The sequence below is a fragment of the Artemia sp. Qi Xiang Cuo genome, chromosome 10, assembly GCF_049724085.1.
Source record: "Artemia sp. Qi Xiang Cuo chromosome 10, ASM4972408v1, whole genome shotgun sequence".
NCBI classification, from domain to species: Eukaryota; Metazoa; Arthropoda; class Branchiopoda; order Anostraca; family Artemiidae; genus Artemia; species Artemia sp. Qi Xiang Cuo.
The window spans coordinates 38,628,934-38,650,941 of record NC_142803.1 but is presented as its reverse complement, the minus strand read 5'-3'; the positions used below and the strand labels follow the sequence as shown (position 1 = coordinate 38,650,941).

Below are 22,008 nucleotides of genomic sequence, written 5' to 3'. Positions count from 1 at the left end.
GATAGGTGTTTGAAGAGTAATTCTTTATGGACTTTTTATGGAAGAAACTTCACAGTTTGTTCATTAGCTGCTTTAAGATCTATCTTGTTAAATTTTCCGGTTATTCCTCATTGTTATATTTCATATGGTATAGGAAATGATTGGTATATGGTAGGGTATACAATCTTCCATCAAATTCTGGCTAACCTGCTGCCTTTTCTCCCCTGAAATCTAGATTGTATTTTTTATTTTATTTTTTTCTCAACGGTGTTAGACCCTCTATTCGTAGAACTAGCGTCTAAGTACGAAAAAAGTTTTACAACCAAACACTACTGAAATATTCCAACTCTTGCATTTCAACGAAAGAAATTCAAAATGTACTATCAAAAATTAAGTGAATGTAACTGTGACAGGGTAAACTACAACATCACACTAGTGAAATAGTCCAACTCGTGCATTTCAAAGAAAGAAATTCAAAATGAACTTTGAAAAATTAAGTTAATGTAACTGTGACATGTTAAACTACAACATCACACTACTGACATATACAAACTCTTTCATTTCAAAGAAAGAAATTCAAAATGAACTTTTAAAAATCAATAAAATGTAACTGTGACATGTTAAACCACAACCAAACACTACTGAAATATTCCAACTCTTGCATTTAAACGAAAGAAATTCAAAATGTACTATCAAAAATTAAGTGAATGTAACTGTGACAGTTTAAACGACTACATCAGACTTCTTAATTATTAAATCTATTGAATTTCAAAGAATTAAATTAAAAATTAACTATTAATAATTAATGTAATGTAACTTTGTCATGTTAATATTCAACAAAACAATAATGAAATTTACAAACTCTGTAATTTCATCTAAATATATTAACACTGAACTTTTAAAAATCAATAAAATGTAACTGTGACATGGTATAGCACAACAAAACAATGATTAAACATTCCAACTCTTGCATTTAAATTAAAGAAATTCAAAATGAACTTTGAAAAATCAGATCTTTGGAGGGGGGAGGGCCGGGGGGCTGGGGGTCGTTCTGTGTCTCAATGCACAAAAAAAGTATAAAAAATGATGAGGGAATGGGGGGGGGAGGGGAGGGGAGGGGAGGAGGAGGAGGAAGGAGGAGGTGGGAGGAGGAGGTAGAAGGAGGAGGGAGGAGGAGGAAGAAGGAGGTGGGAGGAGGAGGAGGAGGAGGAGGAGGAGGAGGAGGAGGAGGAGGAGGAGGAGGAGGGAGGAGGAGGAGGAGGTGGGAGGAGGAGGAGGGGGCCAGGGGAGGGCCTTTGAGGCAGAGGGAGGGCCTTTGGGGCACAGGGAGGGCCTTTGGGTGTCTGGGTGACATTTGGGGACCGGTGGATGGCCTTTGGGACCCCGTTGGTCCTTTGGGAGCTCGATGGGCCTTTGGGGGGCCCCGGGTGCCCTTTGGGGTCCGGGGTGCCCTTTGGGGTCCGGGGTACCCTTTGGGGGTCCGGGGGCCCTTTGAGGACCAGTGGAGGGTCTTTGAGGGTCTGAGGAGGGCGTTTGGGGGGTTGGGGCTCTATGGGAGCTTGGGGGGGCCTTTGAGTACCGGGGGCTTCCTTCGGGGTTGTGGTGGTGGATCGGAATCCTTTGGGGTTGGGGTAGGGGACCTCACAACACTGTTCAAATGGAACTTGTGTATTATAACGACCACACTCAAAACCTCTTCTAAAACCCTTTCTAAAATCTTCTTTCAAAATGTCTCTAACGGTTTCGCCGAAATAATCTCATAAAATGGATTATGGGAATAATCCCTAAACGTTTCGCCCAAATAATCCCTAAACGTAATTTCAGCGTGTTCCTTTTGTATGGCATCTCTGCGCTAACGCATTTCAAATTTCTAGGAAACCCTTTCCTACGTTAATCTCTTCATCTCATAAATTTTCCTAGCTAAACTATTAGGGTTTCGTTAGAATATCAATTTACCTCTCCGACTTAAAGCTCCGTGAAGCCGTATTTAAAAATAGAATTTCTATCTCTTTAGACTCCCGCATAATTCCAAGATAACAAGTGATGTCAATTATGAGTCCTGACACTAAAGATCAATGAAGCCCTATTTGAAAATAGAATATAAATTTTTCTCTCTGAACTAAAGAACGTTTATCCCTCAGACATAAGATTAAAGAAGCCTTAATGTTTCATCATTCTCCTCTTCGTGAATCAATAATTTCCCCTCGCAATTATGTAAATCAAGTTCACAGGTGCTACTAAAGAAGCATTAATGTTTCCTAATTCCCTCATCGTGAATAAACAATTTCCCCACCGATTATATAAATCAATTTCTCAGGTTAGGCTAGCCAAACAACAATGAAGCCATGTTTGTTTCTTAATTCCCCCCTCCCTCAGACCTAAGATTAAAGAAGCCTTAATGTTTCTTAATTTCCCCATCGTGAATCAATAATTTCCCCTAGCGATTATGTAAATCAAGTTCACAGGTGCTATGCTCGTGAATCAATAATTCCCCCATCGATTATGTAAATCACCCCTCATGTCATTCGCACGTGTCCAAACAACAACAGATCGATTGACCTTGACACACACACATTAGACTCGATCGATAATCCTTGAATAAATTATGTCCCGTCAGCATTAAACTAAATTGTAGATGGCAGCAGGGGTGGGTGACCGGGTCAATACGGTCACTTCTACTATTATCAACAACAACAAACAAAATCAAGAAAAACTAATCACACTAATAACGTTTCAAGCAGCAATTATGATTTTGAGGACGACAAACCCCCCAACGCCTCAGGGCTAGGGTTGTAAGTTATACCCAGGGGGCATATAAGGTTTTTATTGAAAGCGTTTTCGAAGAGACTTCAAAATGGGCTCATTCGATTGGAAATTGAGAGGACTAGTTCCTTTATTAATAGTCAAAAGTGATTGGAGGGCAATTAGCCCCCCTCTCAAGCTCACCATTTCCCCACACACGTCCTATCAAAATTTTGAGATAGCCATTTTGTTCAACGTAGATGAAAGTTCTGGAAATTAGGTCTTTGAGGATGACACTCCCCCACAGCCCTCAGGGCTTAAGTTGTAAGTTATGCCCTGGGGGCATATAAGTTTTTTGTTATTGAAAATGTTGTCGTAGAAACTTCAAAAAGCCTCATTCAATTGGAAATTGAAAGGGTTAGTGCCCTTTTTAATAGGCTCGTCAAAACTGATTGAAGGGCAACTAACCTCCCTCTCACGCTCACCATTTCCCCAAACACATCCAATCAAAATTTTGAGATAGCTGTTTTATTCAACGTAGTTGAAAGTTCAGCATATTATGTCTTTGAGAATGATCAACCCCCCCACCCCTCAGGGCAAGGGTTGTAAGTTATGCCCTGGGGAGGGGGGGCACATAAGGGTTTTATAGAGCGTTGTCTTAGAAACTTCAAAAAATTAGAAGGGCTAGTGCCCATTTTAATAGTCAAAAGTGATTGGAGGAAAATTAACACCCCTCCCAAGCCCACCATTTCCCCAAAAATCCGATAGAAATTTTGAGATACAACCCTCCCCTATAGCCCTTGTGAAAAGGGTCGTAAGTTATACGCTTGGGGCAATTAACGTTTTTAAAGAAAGTTTTCAAAAATAGAAAATGAAATATTTCTGGAAAAACAAATCACACATTTCGGCATGTGGCAAAAAAACGAATTCATCAATGATCAATTTATCGTATAAGGTTCAAAAAGGGCTCATTCGGTTGGAAATTGACAGGACTAGTGCCTTTTTGATTAGTCGAAACTGATCAGAACACAAATATCTCCCTCCACGCCTATCATTTCCCCAAACACTTCCAATCAAAATTTTGATATAGCCATTTTGTTAAGCCTATCAGAGAGGTCTGGAAATTATGTTTTTGAGGATAAAAAATCCCCCCATCCCTCAGGGTAAGGTTTGGAAGTTTTGCCCTGTGGACACATAGGGTTTTTATAGAAAGTGTTGTCAAATAAACTTCAAAGGGGGCTCATTGGATTGGTAATCAGACGCTCTAGTGCTCTTTTTAATAGTCAAAGTGATCAGAGGGCAGCTACCCTCTCACCCCTCCACACCTATCATATTGTCCCGAAATGCGTCTAATAGAAGTTTTGAGATAGCCATTCTATTCAAAATAGTCTAAATATCATATAACAAGGCTTTCGAGGTTAAAACAAACCCCAGAGATTAGGGACAGGGGTTGTAAGTTATCTCCAGGGGGTATTAAAGTTTTGTATGGAAGGAATGGTTTTTTAACTTCAGAACTCAGTCTTTCTCCCTGAAAAAAAAAACTATGTCAATATAAAACGAACAGATATTAATAAAAAAAACCTTTTGTAAAACATAAGTTTTTTAAAAAAAGTAAAGAACTCCATTAAGCCAAAAATGAACAAAAATAGAATCAAATGATACACCAAGCATACAACTACCACAAATCAGTATCAATAAATAAATGCAACCCAAAACAAACAGAAATTAAAATAATTCAAACTCAAAACGAGCTGAAATTAATCTCGGTAGGTTTCTAATCCCTATGCTTCCTAAAAGCCAGAATATAATTTGTACTTTACTGAAAAAAATTCTTTTGAATGTTTTCACTAATAACTTTAAGAAAAAAAAATTAATTAAGATTTTAAGGAATAAATGTCAGCATATGTACATTAAACTGACAATGCACATTTTTTTCAGTAAATTCATTTGAATTTTTTTCAGTAAAGTACAAATTATATTCTGGCTTTAAGAAAGCATAGGGTTTGGAACCCTACTCAGATTAATTTCTGCTCGTTTCGAGTTTGACTTATTTTAATTTCTTTTTGTTTTGGGTTTCATTTACAAATACTAATTTGTGGTAGTTGTATGCTTGGTAGATTATTTGATTGTCTTTTTGTTTATTTTTGGTTTAATTGAGTTCCTTACTTCTTTTTTGGAAAAAACTTATTTTGTTCAACAAGTTTTTTGATTAATTAAAAGTCAAAAGCGATTGGAGGGCGAATGCCCCCACCCCAACGATCATTTCCCCAAAGACTTCCAATCAACATTTGGATATAGCCATTTTGTTGAGCGTTGTTTAAGGGTCTGGAAATTACACTGAGTAGGAAAACCCCCCAAAGCCCTCAGAACTAAGGTTGTAAGTTATGCCTTGGGGGCATATAAGGTTTTTATAGAAAGTGTTGTCGTAAAAACTTCAAGAAAGGCTCATTCGACTGGAAATTGAGAGGAATATTGCCCTATTTAATTGTCGAAAGTAATCGGAGGGAGACTCCCCCCCACGCCCATCATTTCCGATCAAAATTATGATATGGCCATTTTGTTTAACGTAGTTGAAACGCTTGGAAATTATGTCTTTGAGGATGAGAACCCCTCCCCATAGCCCTCAAGACAAGGGTGGTAAGTTATGACCTTGGGGCATATAAGGTTTTTATCGAAAGAGTGGTCATATAAACTTTGAAGCGGGTTCATTGGATTGGTTATCAGACACACTAGTTCTCTTTTTAAGAGTCAAAGTAATTGGAGGGCAGCTACCCCCCCCCCCGATACACGTCGTATTGTCCCGAAATGCATCTAATATAAATTTTGAGGTAGCCATTCTATTCAAAACCGTCAAAACATCATATAACAAGGATTTTGGGGTTCAAACAAACCCCAGAGATTAGGGGTAAGGGTTGCAAGCTATACCCAGGGGGTATTTATGGCTTTTATGGATGGGATAGTTGTTCAACTTTAGAAGAGGCTCATTTGGTTGAAAATTAAAAGTTCTAGTTCCTTTTTAAGCGTCCAAAGTAATGGACGGCATTTAGCCCCCCACTCTCCTACAACCCCTCCTTTCACCAAACGCATCTCATTGAAATTGTGAGATATCATTTTTGTCTAAATATTCCTAAGAACATATTATAATGTCTCTAGGGATGACACAACCCCCCACCGCTCTGGGGCTAGGGTTGTAAGTTATTTTATGAGGGCATATAAGGTTTTTATTGAATGGACGGCCGTATAAACATCAGATGGGGCTTATTCGATCTAAAATTGGAAGTTTTAGTGCCCTATTTAAGAGCAAACAACCCCCCCCCCCCCATCCACGCTCAGCATTTACTTTAACACCTCCAATCAAAATTTGGAGATTAAAATTTTATTCATTGTGGTTGAAGGTTTCAGAATAATATGGGCGGAATACCCCTCCCCCCCCCCCTACAGCTGTCAGGGAAAACGAATTAAGAAATGCCCTTGAGGCATATAAGGTTTATATAAAAAGGATGGTCGTATATGCTTTGGAGGGGACTCATTGGATTCGTAATCATAATTTCTAGTGCCCTTTTTAAGAGTCAAAGTGATCAAAGCGAAGCTACCCCTCCCCCCCCCCACACACACACTCAAACGTGACATGTTTACCTGATATGTATCCAATAGATATTTTGGGACAGTCCATTTATTCAAAATAGTCCAAATATTATAACGAGGTTTTTGAGGTTGATACAAACGGCCAGAGCCTGAGGGTTGTAAGTTATGCCCCTGGGGTATTTAAGGTTCTTAAGGAAGGGATGGTTGTATAACAAACAACTAAAACACGAAGAACAATAGAGATTTCTTTTTGTCGGACAGTGAAGATAACTTGAATGAATATCTCGGCCCTATGTCCAAGGTCCGTCCTCAGCAAGATAAAAATATATAAAAGAAAAAGACTCAAAACAACATGTGACCAATCAAATCAAAAAGTAAAAATTTTCAAAACAGTCCCAGCATCCTTACTCAGCCAGGACTTAAAATGAAGTTCAACCAGGACTGATAAAAAAGCGAGGTAAAATAAGGCGATTCAATGAGATAAAAGAAAAATAATTTAAAAACGCTTTCTTATTGCTAATCCAGCCTTTTTGGTTGCTAGCCTCGAAGGTTTTTTTTTGTGACTGGTTCTGTGTTAATTTCTATTGTTTTTTTTATATTTTTAAGATCATTTTTAATTAAATCTGTGTATAGAGCATCTAGTATATAGTATCCCAAGTCCCTATTTAAGGAAATATTATCATTAATCTTAAGTCTGATTTCAATTGCTTCTCGGACTGGTCATTGCCTAGGTCATTACTAATAAGGGCAGATTCATCAAAAAGTATAATGTGGCTAGGATTTTCAAATACGTGGCTGCCTAAAGCAGAATCAAATGAAACAGTAGCAATATTAGAATTTAGAGCTTTGACAATATCATCTTTATGCTATTGTATACGTTTCTCCAAATTCTGGTGAGTTCTACCTACATAGTATTTGCCACAATCACATGGTATTTGATAGACCCCTCTTTGGCGAGTAACTGGGGTTTTATCTTAACCAGAATTTAGGAAATTTATGATTTTGAAATTATTGGTGAATACTACACAGATTATTCTGTGGGCAAACTTTTTTAAGATTTGTACTGACTTTTTGAATGTAAATTATGTTCGAAGGCTTGTAGGAAATCTCACCTGGTAATCTATCATTAATTTTAAGGAAGTGTCTTTTCAGTCTACAGTTAATCACACTATTAATAAATAAAATAAGATACCCATTTCAAAAAAGTATGTCCCTGATAAAGTTTAGTTCTGCTGTGATGTGGGAATCAGAACAAATTTTTAGTGCACGATCCACGAGAGTTTACAACAGCTCTTTTAACTTGTGGGGGGTGGTTCGATTTAAAATGCAAATATCTATTATTTTGTGTTGGTTTTCTATAAATAGTAAAATTGAATTTCTCTAAGCTACGAATAATTAGCATATCTATGAATGGGATTTTATTTGCGATTTCGATTTCTAAAGTAAACTGTAAATTTCTATCGTATGTATTAGGTGATCTAAAAAAAACCTAAGTTCATTTTCCCCATAATTCCAGAGTGAAATTACGTCATCCGTGTAACATCCCTAAAAGATATGTTTCAAGAAATACGAATCTAACGCCCAATTTTCATTATGTTCCACATAAATATTCGCCAGTAACCCGGAAAGGGGCGTGCCCACCACTAAACCATTAATTTGCTGGTAAAAACAATTACAGAATAGGAAATACATTTGAGTACTTGTTACAGAGTTTAACCAAGGTCATTAAGGCTTCGCAATCTATTTTTGCTGTTGAAGCTTCTATTAAATGATAATTTTCTTTGATTTTGTTTTCTAATAATTGTTCAGATACTGCTACTGCAATATTTGTATACAAATATAGGGCAGATATGACTTACAATGTATGAACCCCTTATTATATTCATTTAAATGTTTTCACTTTAATAATTTTAAGAAATCAAAAATTAATCAAGATTTTAAGGAATAAAAATCAGCATATGTATATTAAACTGACAACTGCACTTTAATTTGAATTTTTTCAGTAAAGTACAAATTATATTCTGACTTTTAGAAAGCATAAGGGTTTTAAATACTACTCATATTAATTTATGCTCGTTTTGAGTTTGAATGTGTTATTTATATTAGTTTTTGTTCGTTTTGGGTTTCATTTATTTATTGATACTGATTTGTGGTAGTTGTATGCTTGATGATTATTTGATTCTATTTCTGTTCATTTTTGGTTTAATGGAGTTCTTTACTTTGTCTTAGAAAAACTTATTTTGTGGAAAAAGTTTGTTTTAATTAATATCAGAACAGATTGAAATGTTGCAGGGTAGATATCCATTTTTTTTTATATTTTCAAGAAACAAAACAAAACTTTTCCCAACAGCTGACAAATAGAATTTCCCAGCCATTCAAAAACAAAGCTTTTGGGTCTTTTCAAACATCATAAACGGACAAAACAATGTTTTCAATTTTTTTTTGTGCGGTTGGGTCTCTTGGTCCTAAGATAGACGACTTCCTGCATAAAACAATAAACAAAGTGCTGTGACATTTATCTTACAGGTGTTTTTTTTTTCGAAACCGGAGTAATCCAGTGAGGATCGTTTATAAGGAAGAAAAAGAAACACATAAGCATCAAATTTGTTTTTGTCAATTGATCCAAAGTTCCCTGTTTCTTTAGCCTTTTGATTCTTTTCATTTTTTTTTAACTAAATGAAACAAATGACAACTAATTACATCGTGCTTAAAAAAACCCTAATTATTATGCATTTTAGTTTTGGACAAAGTAAACTTCTGTTTCTTTTTTAGAATATCAATTTAAGAGGAAGTTTTTTCGGAAGATAAGGATTAGCCTTTTTTGGCTCGTGTTTCCACATTGGTCATTGGATGAAAAGACAAGCTTCACCTGCCAAAAAATGGAATAACCGGAAAACTATATAAATATTGAAAGCGCTACTTTAAATATGAGAATTAGCCAACATAAAAAGCTTTAATTCTTCATCAAATTTTCTTCTTTAAATAAAAATCACTATTGTTCCGAAGGTCTGGTTGTAGTCTATAAACTGAGAGGCTTTTTCTAGAATAGGTTGTTAGATGCTAATTCAGAGCCGACTTACATGAAAATACTTTTTTGCACAAACCACGTTTAAATGGTGCCTCACCTGTATAAACTCTTTGGAGCTCATACGAAAATCTTGATGTAGGCAAGTATTTTTTACATATAGCACATTTGTTACAATGAAGCAAATATGTATCACTACTTTTCACACGATGATGACGAAATTGCTAAAGAAACTAAAAACATAAGAAAATAGATAAAAAAACTAATTCGATATATTACCAGTTGGTTGTGAGAATAATAGCCACAAATCAAAGAGAATACAGCTTATCTTAAAACAATCTTTCGAAACTCCTGTTTGCACTTTCTGATGCCTGTGAAAATTGCTAAAATCAGAAATCTTTTTTTACTCATCACATATGATAGATTATTCACCTGTATGCATTCTTTGATGTGTCTTCTAACTGCAAACTTGCGAAAAACACTTCTCACATAAATTAATTGACATTTATTTAACATTAATTTTGCACTTAAGCACTTAATTAAGCACTTAAGCAATTGATTTAGCCACGATTAATTATAATTTAAGGGGCTACTCATCCGTATGCCCTCTTTGGTGCTTGTTCAAATTTCCTGCTTGAGAATTTTGAGGATTCAAATTTTCTTTGATGGGTGTTGAAACTTGATGACTGAGAAAAGGTCTTGTCTTAAAACATCACACTTAAACGGTTTCTCAACCGTATGAATTTTTCGATGTTTGCTCAAATTTCCTGCTTCAGAAAAGGTCTTACTACAAACATAGCATTTGAACGGCTTCTCTCCTGTATGTGTTCTTTGATGCCTGTTCAAATATGCTGCATGAGAAAAAGTTTGGTCACATACGTCACATTCAAACGGTTTCTCACCTGTATGCGTTCTCTGATGGGTGTTCAAATTTCCTGCGTGAGAAAAGGTCTTGTCACATACATCACACTTAAACGGTTTTTCACCCGTATGAATTTTTTGATGTTTGTTCAAATTTACTGCTTGAGAAAACGTCTTGTCACATAAATCACATTTAAACGGTTTTTCGACTGCATGCAATCTTTTATGTGTTTTCAAATATTGTGCCAGAGAAAAGTTCTTCTCACAAAAATCACACTTAAACGGTTTCTCACCCGTATGAATTTTTCGATGTTTTCTCAAATTTCCTGCTTCAGAAAAGGTCTTGCTACATATATCGCATTTAAAAGGGCTTCTCTCCTGTATGCGTTCTTTGATGCCTGTTCAAATTTGCTGCATGAGAAAAAGTTCGATCACATACGTCACATTTAAACGGTTTCTCACCCGTATGCGTTCTCTGATGGGTGTTCAAATTTCCTGCTTGAGAAAAGGTCTTGTCACATAAATCACACTTGAACGGTTTTTCACCCGTATGCATTTTTTGATGTTTGTTCAAATTTCCTGCTTGTGAAAACGTCTTGTCACAAACATCACACTTAAACGGTTTTTCACCTGTGTGGACTCTTTGGTGCTTGTTCAAATCCTGCATAAGAGAAAAGGTCTTGTCACAAACATCACACTTAAACTGTTTCTCAACCGTATGAAGTCTTTGTTGTTTACCCAAATTTGACGAGACAGAAAAGGTCTTGTCACATTCATCACACTAAAACGGTTTTTCACCCGTGTGAATTCTTTGGTGCTTGTTGAAATTCTGCATAAGAGAAAACGTCTTGTCACATACATCACACTCAAACGGTTTCTCACCCGTATGTACTCTTTGGTGTTTATTCAAATTTTATGAGTCAGAAAAGGTCTTGTCAAATTCATCACACTTAAACGGTTTCTCACCCGTATAAGTTCTTTGATGGGTGTTCAAATTTCCAGCTTGAGAAAAGGTTCGGTCACATACATCACACTTATATAGTTTTTCACCCGTATGCAATCTTTTATGTTTGTTCAAATTTTCTGCCAGAGAAAAGGTCTTGTCACATTGATCACATTTAAACGGCTTCTCACCTGTATGCACTCGTTGACGGTGGTTCAAATGCCCCATTTGAGAAAAGATCTTGTCACATATCTCACATTTATAGGTTTTTTTCACTTTATGAATTCTTTGATATTTTTCTAATTTTCTACACTTTTTACTTTGCACGTAAATTATCGAACCATTTTTCTGATTTTCTAAGCCTTTTCCTTCCGATTCTGATGCACATCCATTTGAAAAACCGCTTGAAGAGGGATTCTTTGAAACAACTAGTGACGTATTTCCCTGTAAGTGTAGCCCAGATACGTGTGGTGAAATGTGACCTAAAATTAAAAAGTCTACAGAATTTAAAAAAACGAATGAAACAATAAATCAGAACTAAAAATACAGAAAACAAAAAAAACATATCTTTCAATATGTTTAAAAGTCTACACAGTAAAAAAAAACGAATAAAACTAAGTATCTAAACTCATAAAAACTCAAAACAAAACATAAAACCAAATATCTAAAGTAAAAAAAAACTCAAATCAAAAAATTAATCTTTCAATATCTTTTAACAACTAACAGCCTACAGAGATAAAAAAAAACAGTATATCTTTCAATAGGTTTAAACAACTGATTTTATTTTCGACCCCCCTTCTCTCCCTCGCGGTGATACTATAACTAGCTTCTAAAATTAGTTTTTCTAATTTACCAAAATAAGTAAAATGAAACCTTAAACAATCAAAAGTATACCTAGGGGTAAACCAAATCATGAGTGAAGGATAGAAAATATTACAACAAATATTGGGACTTATTATAACTAAAAGAGGAAGAGCTAATAGAATACACATCATTTGTTGAAGGAAATTTTTTGGGGGGTAGACGCAAAGCTTTGGATTAAAGAAACAATGAAAGTGACTCTTTCCTCCGGTCTTAAAAATACCAGTTTAAATAGGGATAAATCCCTTTAATAAAAAGTGAAAAGAAATGACGAAAAATTCTGGATATTTCAGTAACATATTCAGTGATAGCGTCGTCAGAAAATATCCGGTATTTTTTTTCATTGTTTTTCACTGTATATTAAAAGGATTTATCCCTATTTTAAGTATTTTTTACGACCGTAATAAAACAGTATTTTCGCCATTTTTTCTTTAATCCAATCAGACTCGCTATTTTCTTCTAGCTATATAGGCAGTTCAATCTAGCTTCTAGACAGTTCAGATCAAAAAAGCCAATTTTCTGTTTCTTTAAAATTAAACTTGAAATCAAAATAATAGACAGAATTATCTATTAATTTATAAAGAAATATATACACTATAAATATGAATTGTATAATCTATACAGTCATGTAGTTTAAAGGCTTAATATCAAGCTTATTGAAAAATAATGAAACCTACCAAACCATTTTCGACTGAAAATTTAAAAATGTTCTTGAAAGAATAAGAAAACGATTTGGCAGACATATACACATTGGAATAGGACAAAACAAAAATTCCATCTTAATATTAAGTCCTATTGTTATAGTTTTGTCTAAGAAATTATTATCCAAAATATTTAAATCAACAAAAACATAATATTTCCGAAGTACCTTCATTGTTAGAATATTTGGATTCCGGGATGTCGTAATCAAATTTATATGGTCCTGAAATGCTAGGTGAATTAAGCAAAGGAACATCTTCCCGCTTCGGTGACAAATGATGGTTTGGAAAATGAAAGGGCTTCTCGCTGTCACCTGGTGAAGCATCTTCAACTTCTAAAAAGGAAATTTAAATTTAACAGACATGGAAAAATTTAATAGTAAAGCTTACTAAACAAACCTGACAGCTTTTTCTTCTTAGTTACGTGTAAAAATGTAAATATAGAGACATTACATGTATACATTAAATAAGATGTATATGCAGGTTTTTTCTTGAATCTTTTTTAAAATATACTTTTTATACAACAAAAGAAAACCAGAAACATTCATTAAAATTCATTAAAATGGAACGAATTAAAAATTGATATTCATTGCAAAACAATTTCATAGCATAGAACGAGTTGCTCAATAAGTTTAGGTTAAGGATAACCTATGCAAAAAAAAAAAAACATTTTACAGCCAGACAATCACAAAAAAACAAACAATTAAAAGTAAAAGAATACCAATTGATTGGGGTTTTCTGTATTAGTTCTGCCTCCCAAAGTTTAGCAGCCGAAGTCACCTAATTTTATTCCTTTCTTACATGTATTATAATTAGATATTCCCATTTCAACCCCCTAAACTACCCCTGCCTTGGTAGAAATATTTGGCTCATCATACCTGCAAAGAGAAAAGATTGACAGAAAGATTCTCCACCGGATGATTACTTATCTCACTAAACTTAAAAATAAAGCTAATAAATTTAATTTAAATGTGTTTTGCGCCACAAAGAAGTCTTTTTTATCATCTCTAAGTTCTTAATTGTTAGATCAAAGTACATATACTCCTACTACTACTAACAACTCAACGCAGCACCAAGCTGCCAGAGGCCAACATAGCTTCAAAAGCTTTTCCTCGATCCCAATATATTCAATGCGTCCCTCTTTACAACATCCCCGGAAGTTCCCATTTCCTTTAAATATATTTTATGAAATCCTCCCACCCCAACCGCGGACGACCTGCTGTCTGTTTAGCGTTAGACGATTGGCCAAAAGAACAATCTTTGGCAATCTGTCATCCTTCATCCGCGAAACGTGCTCTATCCATCTCAACCTTTCTCGAATTATAGCCCTAGAAAGCGGAATCACTTTTCGTACAGTCTAGGGTTTGAAATACAGTGTGTCAGCCTAGTACTCAGAAAAATTCGTAGGTAAAATCTCTGGACAACGTCTAACAAATCTTCGTCCACTTTTCGGAGTACCCATGCTTCAGAGCCATATCTGAGCATTGTCAACACTTTAGCTTTCAAAATTATAATCTTATTTGCAAACTTATCTTCCTATTTTTTCAAGCTTTTTTTAACAGTGAAAAAACACCCTTAGCCTTGGCTATTCTATTTTTAACATCTTCACTTCTCCCAGCGTCTTTACTAATAATACTACCAAGGTATGTGAATCTGTCCAGAAGATCAATCTTTTCGTTACCCAACGTCACTTTTTCATCTTCACTTATTCCAAGCGTTAGTGACTTTTTTAACATTGATTTTTGAATCTATTTTGCTTCCTGAGCTCGCAAAACCTCTAAAATTTCTTTCATTTTGCTCACACTTTCATCTGCTCAGCTTAAATCGTCAGAATGATCTAAGTCCAGGGCTTTTTTCCCTCCCCATTTGATTCCGTGCTCTCCCATTCTCTTTCCTATGCTTCTTAAGACAGTCCATCAAAATGATCCATATGAAGGAGGACAGAACACAACTCTGCTTAATTCCTGATTGAACACAAAACCAGCTGCTAACCTCATTTCCTATCTTGACCGCAAACAGTGTTATTTTCGTTCATAGCACTAATCACTTCAGTGTAACCCTTTCCTTATCACTAATTGGGGCCCAATTCCTATCTTTAACCGGGACAAGTCCGGATTGCCATCTTTCACTTGCATAATTCTTGTACATGCCCCATCTCTGGTCTATTAAACATAAATCTGTAGCTTTTCTTTTATTCTGTAACAGAAAATTTAACTGTATAACTTACCGATTTTAATAAAAGGATTCTCAGAAACTGTGATGGGATCGGGCATTTTCGGAATTTGTGGCAAGTCCATGAAAGATCTTGGAACAGAGTTAATGCAAATTATGAGAAGTATAATACTATCATCTAAACTAGGATACAACACAGATTTTAGTCAGGACAGCCCTAAAATAGAAAAGAAATAAGAATTGATGACTAATAATGACTTTTAACCACTACAGAGTATATTTTATCTTAATAAAGTTGAAAGAAAAGGCTCAACTCCTTCAGCAGTCAAAGACATTACAAATCTGATTATTTTTCTAAACCTTTAGAAGAAGACTGTGACACAACTGCCATGGTGGCAATTCAAGTTGAAGATATACAAATACCCTAATTAAATTTTCTTTTTTCTTAAATTCCGTGCCTTTTTATTTTTTATATGCACAATAACATTCACCATCTATTATCCTGCTGTCCAAAATCAGTGATAGTTCTGTTTGAAACTAAGCCTGTTACCATGACAACATAATAATAGAGAGGGAGCAGGTTATTGGGAATATGATACAAATAAAGGAATGCAATTTCAAAAACAAAGGAACTTAATGTATTCATTAAAAAAAAGTAAATAGTGGATAAAAAGAAAACAAAAGCAGAAGAGCTGGCACATAAATTTTTCAACCGTTTTTCCAGATATTAAAAATAATATAAATTTATATATAGATAATAAATATCTTATCTCCTTTATATAAATTTCTTATATATATTAGAAGAATTACCTATATTGTTTGCAGTATACACAGCAATTAGTTTGAAGGCGGGCAACGAGGAGGACCTATGGCTGTCCCTCAAAACTGTTGCTTTGAATGTAAATTCTTGGTTTCATGCTAATTGACTAATATTTAACCTACAGAAGTTGGGATCAAGAATCCTGGAGTCCTAGAGAGTCCCCTCCTGGATTTTGAAAAATACAGTTTTGAGGGGTATTTTCATTGAAAAAAACTGTAATTTCCACCCTTTAACTTTTACTGTAACGGACTGTATAACTTGTACATAATTTGTACTGTATAACTCTCACTAGAAAAATTTGTACTATACAGAGAAAAAGAAAACAAGAAAGGAAGAAGAAAGAAAGAGTAGAAAAAAGAAAAGACAAGAAAATTCCTTGACTTGTGGAGATAGGGATGGTATTTACAAAACAAAATATAACATAAATTAATAATACATTCAACCCCCGCTACTTTAGGCGAAAGGGACTATCTCTGTCAATCTCTTTTAATGTGTATAGTGATGATGATTCACTTGCTAAATAAAATAGCTTATAATTGTTGGCAATCTGGGGAAGTTGATATCTTAATCTACGTCTTGATCTCTTATTTTTAACAAACAGAAAACAAAAATTTATTCCTAGCTCTTGATAAATGACTATCCTTAGTTTCAACCAGAAATGTCATTCTATGAAAAAAATAATCTATAGGTTTGATTTTTAAAAACCATATGCCCAAATTAAGGTGAAAAATGTGTTCCAAATCAAGAATATACAGAAATAAAAAAGAAGTTTTAGTTTCAGATAGATTTTCTGTCTTACTAGGGTGTGTTAAAAATGGCCCGGGATTGTTGTTGATTTATTTTGAACAATTTGGAGCCTTCGTAAATGTTAAGGGAAAATCAACATCCAAAACATTCGGAAAATATTGAAAAAAGCATTCAACTAGGCTAATGAAAAATATAAAGTACTCAGGAGTTGGTTTGGAAACAGAAAAATTTAATCTATGCAAACAACCCAGATTCCTATACACTGTTGCCACGTGTTTATTAATATGGGCTTTAAACGACAAAGCTGAATCTATATAAGTACCTAAATATCTAAATACATCAACTCTTTCTGTGACAAAAACTCCAATAATTAAAGTTCGAAAGAGCAAACACTTCCTGACCTCGAAGCTCTCCCAAGAACGATAAATTCTTACTTCTTTAGGTTAGGTATTAGTCAAATAGCATAAAACGAATAATTTACATTAAAAGCAACAGTTTAGAGGGACAACCATAAGTCTTCCTCGTTGCCCGCCTTCAAACTAAATGCTGTGTATCCTGCAAACAATATAGGTAATTCTTCTAATATATAAAAGAAATTTATATAAAAGAGATTATATGCCTTGGGGCATATAAGGTTTTTTTTATAGAAAGTGTTGTCGTAGAAACCTCAAAAAGGGTTTATTCCATTGGAAATTGAAATGGGTAGTGACCTTTTTAACAGTCGAAAGTAATTGGAGGGTAAATAACCCCCCTCTCACGCCCACCATTTTCCCAAACACACCAATCAAACTTTTGAGATAGCCATTTAGTTCACCGTAGTTGAAAGGTCTGACAATTAGGTCTTTCAGGAGGACAATTCCCCCCCCCTAGAGCCCTCAGAGCAAGGGTTATAGGTTATGCCCTGGGGGCAAGGGTTGTAAGTTTTTCCTTGGGGCATATAAGGTTTTTATAGAAAGCATTGTCGTAGAAACTTCAAAAAGGGCTTATTCCATCGGAAATTAAAATGCTAGTGGCCTTTTTAATAGTCAAAAATAATTGGAGGGCAACTAACCCCCCTCTCACGATAAAATTTTGCCCCCCCCTCCCCTCTCAAAATCAATATTTTGAGATAGATATTATTTTCAACGTAGTTGAAAGTTCCAAAAACTATGTCTTTTAGGATGACAACCCCCCAAAGCCCTCAGGGTAAGTTATACCCTTGGGGCATATGAGGTTTTTATAGAAAGCATTGTCGTAGAAACTTCAAAAAGGGCTCATTCGATTGGAAATTGAAAGGGCTAGTGCCCTTTTTAATAGTTGAAAGTAATTGGAGGGCAACTAACTCCCCTCTCACTCCTACCATTTCCCAAACACATCCAATACAAATTTCGAGAGATTCATTTTATTCAACATAGTTAAAAGCTCTGGAAATTATGTCTTTGAGGAAGACAACCCCTCACCGCCCTCGGGGCAAGGGTTTTAAGTTATACCCTGGGGAAATATAAGGTTTTTATAGAATGCTGTCGTAGAAACTTTAAAAAGGGCTTATTTGATTTTAAATTGAAGGGGCTAGTGCCCTTTTTATTAGTCGAAAGTGAATGGAGAACTACTATGCCCATCTCACGCCCAACATTTCTCCAAACACATTCAATTAAAAATTTTGAGATTGCCATTTTGTTCAACGTAGATGAAAGTTCTGGAAATTATGATTTTGAGGATGACAAACCCCCCAAACCCCTCAGGGAGAGGGTGTTTAAGTTGTACCCTGGGGCATATAATGGTTTTATAGAAAGTGTTGTCACAGAAACTTAAAAAAGGGCTCATTTGATTGGAAATTGAAAGGGCTTGTGCCCTTTTTAATAGTCGAAAGTGAATGGAGAGCAACTAACCCCCTCTCACGCCCACCATTTTTCCAAACACATCCAATCAAAATTTTTGAGATCTCTATTTTGTTCAACGCAGTTGAAAATTCTGGAAATTAGGTCTTTGAGGATGATGACACAGCCCTCAGGGTAAGGGTTATAAGTTAAACCCTGGGAGAATATATGGTTTTTATGGAAAGAGTTGTAATATAAACTTCAAAAGGGCTCATTCGATTGGAAGTTAAAAGGGCTAGTGCCCATTTTAATAGTCGAACGTGATTTGAGGGCAACTAACCTCCCTCTCACGCACACCATTTCCCCAAACACATCCAATCAAAACTTGAGATTGCCATTTTGTTCAACGTAGTTGCCCCACATCCCTCAGGGCAAGGGTTGTAAGTTATGCCCTGGGGCCATATAAGGTTTTTATAGTTAGCGTTATCAAAGAAACTGCAAAAAGGGCTGATTCAATTGGAATTTGAAAGAGCTAAAGCTTTTTTAAAATTAAAAAGTGATTGGAGGGTAACCCCCATTTCACACCCACCATTTCCCTGAACATCTCTAATCAAAATTTTGAGATAGCCATTTTTTTAAACGTAGTTAAATGTTTTGCACATCAGGCTTTTGAGGATGACAGCTCCCCCCCCCCCACAGCCCTTAGGGTTGTATGTTATGCTCTGGGGGCATATAAGGTTTTTTATAGAAAGCGTCGTGGTAGACACTTCAAAAAGGGCTCCTTCGATTGGAAATTGAAAGGGCTAGTACCCTTTTTAATAGCAAAAATGATTGAAGGTTGACTAGTCCCCCTCTCATACCCACCATTTTCCCAAACACATTCAATCCAAATTTGATATGGCCATGTTGTTTAACGTAGTTTAAAGGTCTGGCCATTAGGCCTTTGTTGATAACAACCCCCCCCCAACCCTCAGGGCAAGGCTTGCAAGTTATGCCTAGGGGCATATAAGGTTTTTATTATAAGGTTTAATATCTGTATGCTACCATTGCTATTACAATTACCACTAGTCCCCGGAGTCACACCTACTAGAGAATACTGACGCAATCAATGTTGACCAGAAACACTTATTTTTTGATCAGTCTTCCTCAAATCCCATTTTTATTTAAAAGATATTCTATCTAGTCATGGGGTAGAAACTTTGCGAGTAACTGGTAGGACGCTGGTCTTCTTCGTTATTTATCAAGAGAAGTAGAGATCTGGTAAAAACGAAATGGCGGTGGTATTTCAGAACCCTCGCAGAATAATTGAAATATCTAAGAGCTATGAATTCCTAACAGAACTAATTATCAAAATAAGTTTTATTTTTATTCGTCGAAAATTACTGTATACAAAACTTCGAATACCCGATCACAAAATTCATTTATTAGTGCAACTTCAGACAAACTTCAGAAGCATATTAGAACTGCGGGATGTAGCTATAGTTATCGTGAATGAGAATAAACTTATCCACTCTGTGTGGACTGAGGCCATTTCTCTTCTAAGTCGATATCATAGTCACTATCAGGCCTACAACCAAAAATCGTCTTTCTGCGGTCACACTAGTCGCAGGGACAATAACTTTCTGGCAAGTGCGGCGACGTACAAAACTTAATCACGATTAGGTCTCCAGAGCTAAAGAACGTTGCCGTTATCGTCGTCTTCGGTTTCTTCCTATCAGAGGCAACGCGATAGCGTTGCCTATAGTAGAGACCATACGGCTCCAATGTTTTATAATTTATTATTATTATTTTTTTTCCCCAGAGGCACTTCATATGGAAGGAGTCGTCATAGAAACTTTAAAGGGGGCTCATTCGATTGGAAATCGAGAGTTCTAGTGCCCTTTTTAATAGTCGAAAGTGATTGGAGGGCAACACGCCCCCCACGTCCATCATTCCCCAAACACACCCAATCAAAATTTTGAGATAGCCATTTTGTTCAGCGTAGTTGATTACCTGATAGAAATTATGTTTTTGAAGAGGACACTCCCCCACAACCCTGAAGGCAAGGGTTTTAACTTATACCCTGGGGGCATATAAGGTTTTTATAGAAGGCGTAGTCGTAGAAAATTCAAAAAAGACTCATTTGATTGGAAATTCAAAGGACTAGTGCCCTTTTTAATAGTTGAAAGTGATTTGAGGGAAACTAACCCCCCTCTCACGCCCAACTATTCCCCAAACACATCCAATCAAAATTTTGAGACAGCCATTTTATTGAACGTAGTTTTAAGTTCTGGAAAATAGGTCTTGGAGGATAACAACTCCCCCACAGCCCTCAGGGCAAGCATTGTAAGTTATGCCCTGGGGGCATATAAGGTTTTGTATAGACAACGTTGTCGTAGAAACTTCAGAAAGGGCTCATTCGATTGGAAATTTAAATGGCTAGTTCCCTTTTTAATAGTCGAAAGTGATTCTAAGGCAACTTACACCCCTTCCACGCCCACCATTTCCCCGAACACATCCACTCAAAATTTTGATGTAGGCTAGCCATTTTGTTCAACGTAGTTGAAATTTCTGGAAGATATATGTTTGAGCAGGACATTCCCCCCACAGTCTTCAGGAGCAAGGGTTATAAGTTATGCCCTGGGGCATATATGGTTCTTATGGAATGCTCGTATAAACTTCAGAGGGCTCATTTGATTGGAAATTGAAAGTTCTAGTTCACTTTTTAAGCGTCAAAAGATATGGGAGGGTAACCAGCTCCCCCCAAATGCATCCAATAAAACTTTTAAGATAGCTATTTTGTTAAAAATAGTTCAAAGATCATATAAAAAAAATTCTGGTGTCGACACAACCCACCAGGGCCCAGGGGCAAGCGTTGTAAGTTATGCCCTGGTGGTATATATAGGTCTTATGGAAGGGATGCTCGTATTAACTACAAAGAGGGATCATTTGTTTGTAAATTTAAAATTCTAGTTCAATTTTTAAGAGTAAAAAGAGATTGGAGGGCACCAAGCCCCCCCCCCTCATCCACGCCCATTTTTTCTCAAACCCATCCGCTAAGAACCTTGCGACAGTTTTTTTTGTTATAATTAAAAGAACAGATAACGAAAAATCAAGGTCAACACAACCACCCAGGGCCCGAGGGCAGGGGTTGTACGTTATGCCCTGGGGGACTATATGGTTCTTATTGAAGGGATCCTCGTAGAAAACTCAGAGATGGCTCATTTGATTGGAACTTAAAAGTTCTAGTTAAGTTTTTTGGAGTCAAAAGAGATTGGAGGGCAACTAGCCCCCCTTTCAAAAATAAAATTGTGAGATAGCCATTAAGTTAAATATTTCTCAAAAGTCAGATAAAAAAACTCATGTGTCGTCACAACCCCCCAGGGCCCGGGGACAGGCGTTGTAAGTTATGCCCTGGGGCATATATTGTTCGTATGAAAGAGATTCTCGTACAAACTTCAGAGAGGGCTCATTTAATTGGGTATTGAAAGTTTGAGCTCACTTTTTAATAGTCAAAAGAGATCCGAGGGAAGCTAGCCCCCCCCCCCTCCCACGCCTTCGTGTTCCAAATCCATCTGATGCAAACTTGGAGATAAACATTTTGTTAAAAAAAATAGTTCAAAGGTCAGATAAGAAAAACTCCGGTGTCAATACAACCCCCAGAGCCCAGGGGAAGGCGTTATAAGTTATGCCCTAAGGGCATGTATGGTTCTAATGAAAGGGATGCTCGTATAAGCTTCATATAGGCCTATTTGATTGGAAATTGAAAGTTCTAGTTCATGTTTTAAGAGTCAAAGATA

General features: G+C 36.0%; 1 pseudogene across 1 annotated transcript; it reads right to left on the bottom strand.

Annotated features, from left to right (window-relative positions):
• Window positions 1-9,061: 9,061 nt before the first annotated feature.
• Window positions 9,062-15,214, bottom strand: LOC148947737 (uncharacterized; annotated as a pseudogene). Its single transcript, XR_016142301.1, has 3 exons — window positions 14,922-15,214; window positions 12,865-13,029; window positions 9,062-11,617 (listed from the first exon to the last, which is right to left on the bottom strand). The product of XR_016142301.1 is annotated as an uncharacterized LOC148947737 (transcript).
• Window positions 15,215-22,008: the final 6,794 nt, after the last annotated feature.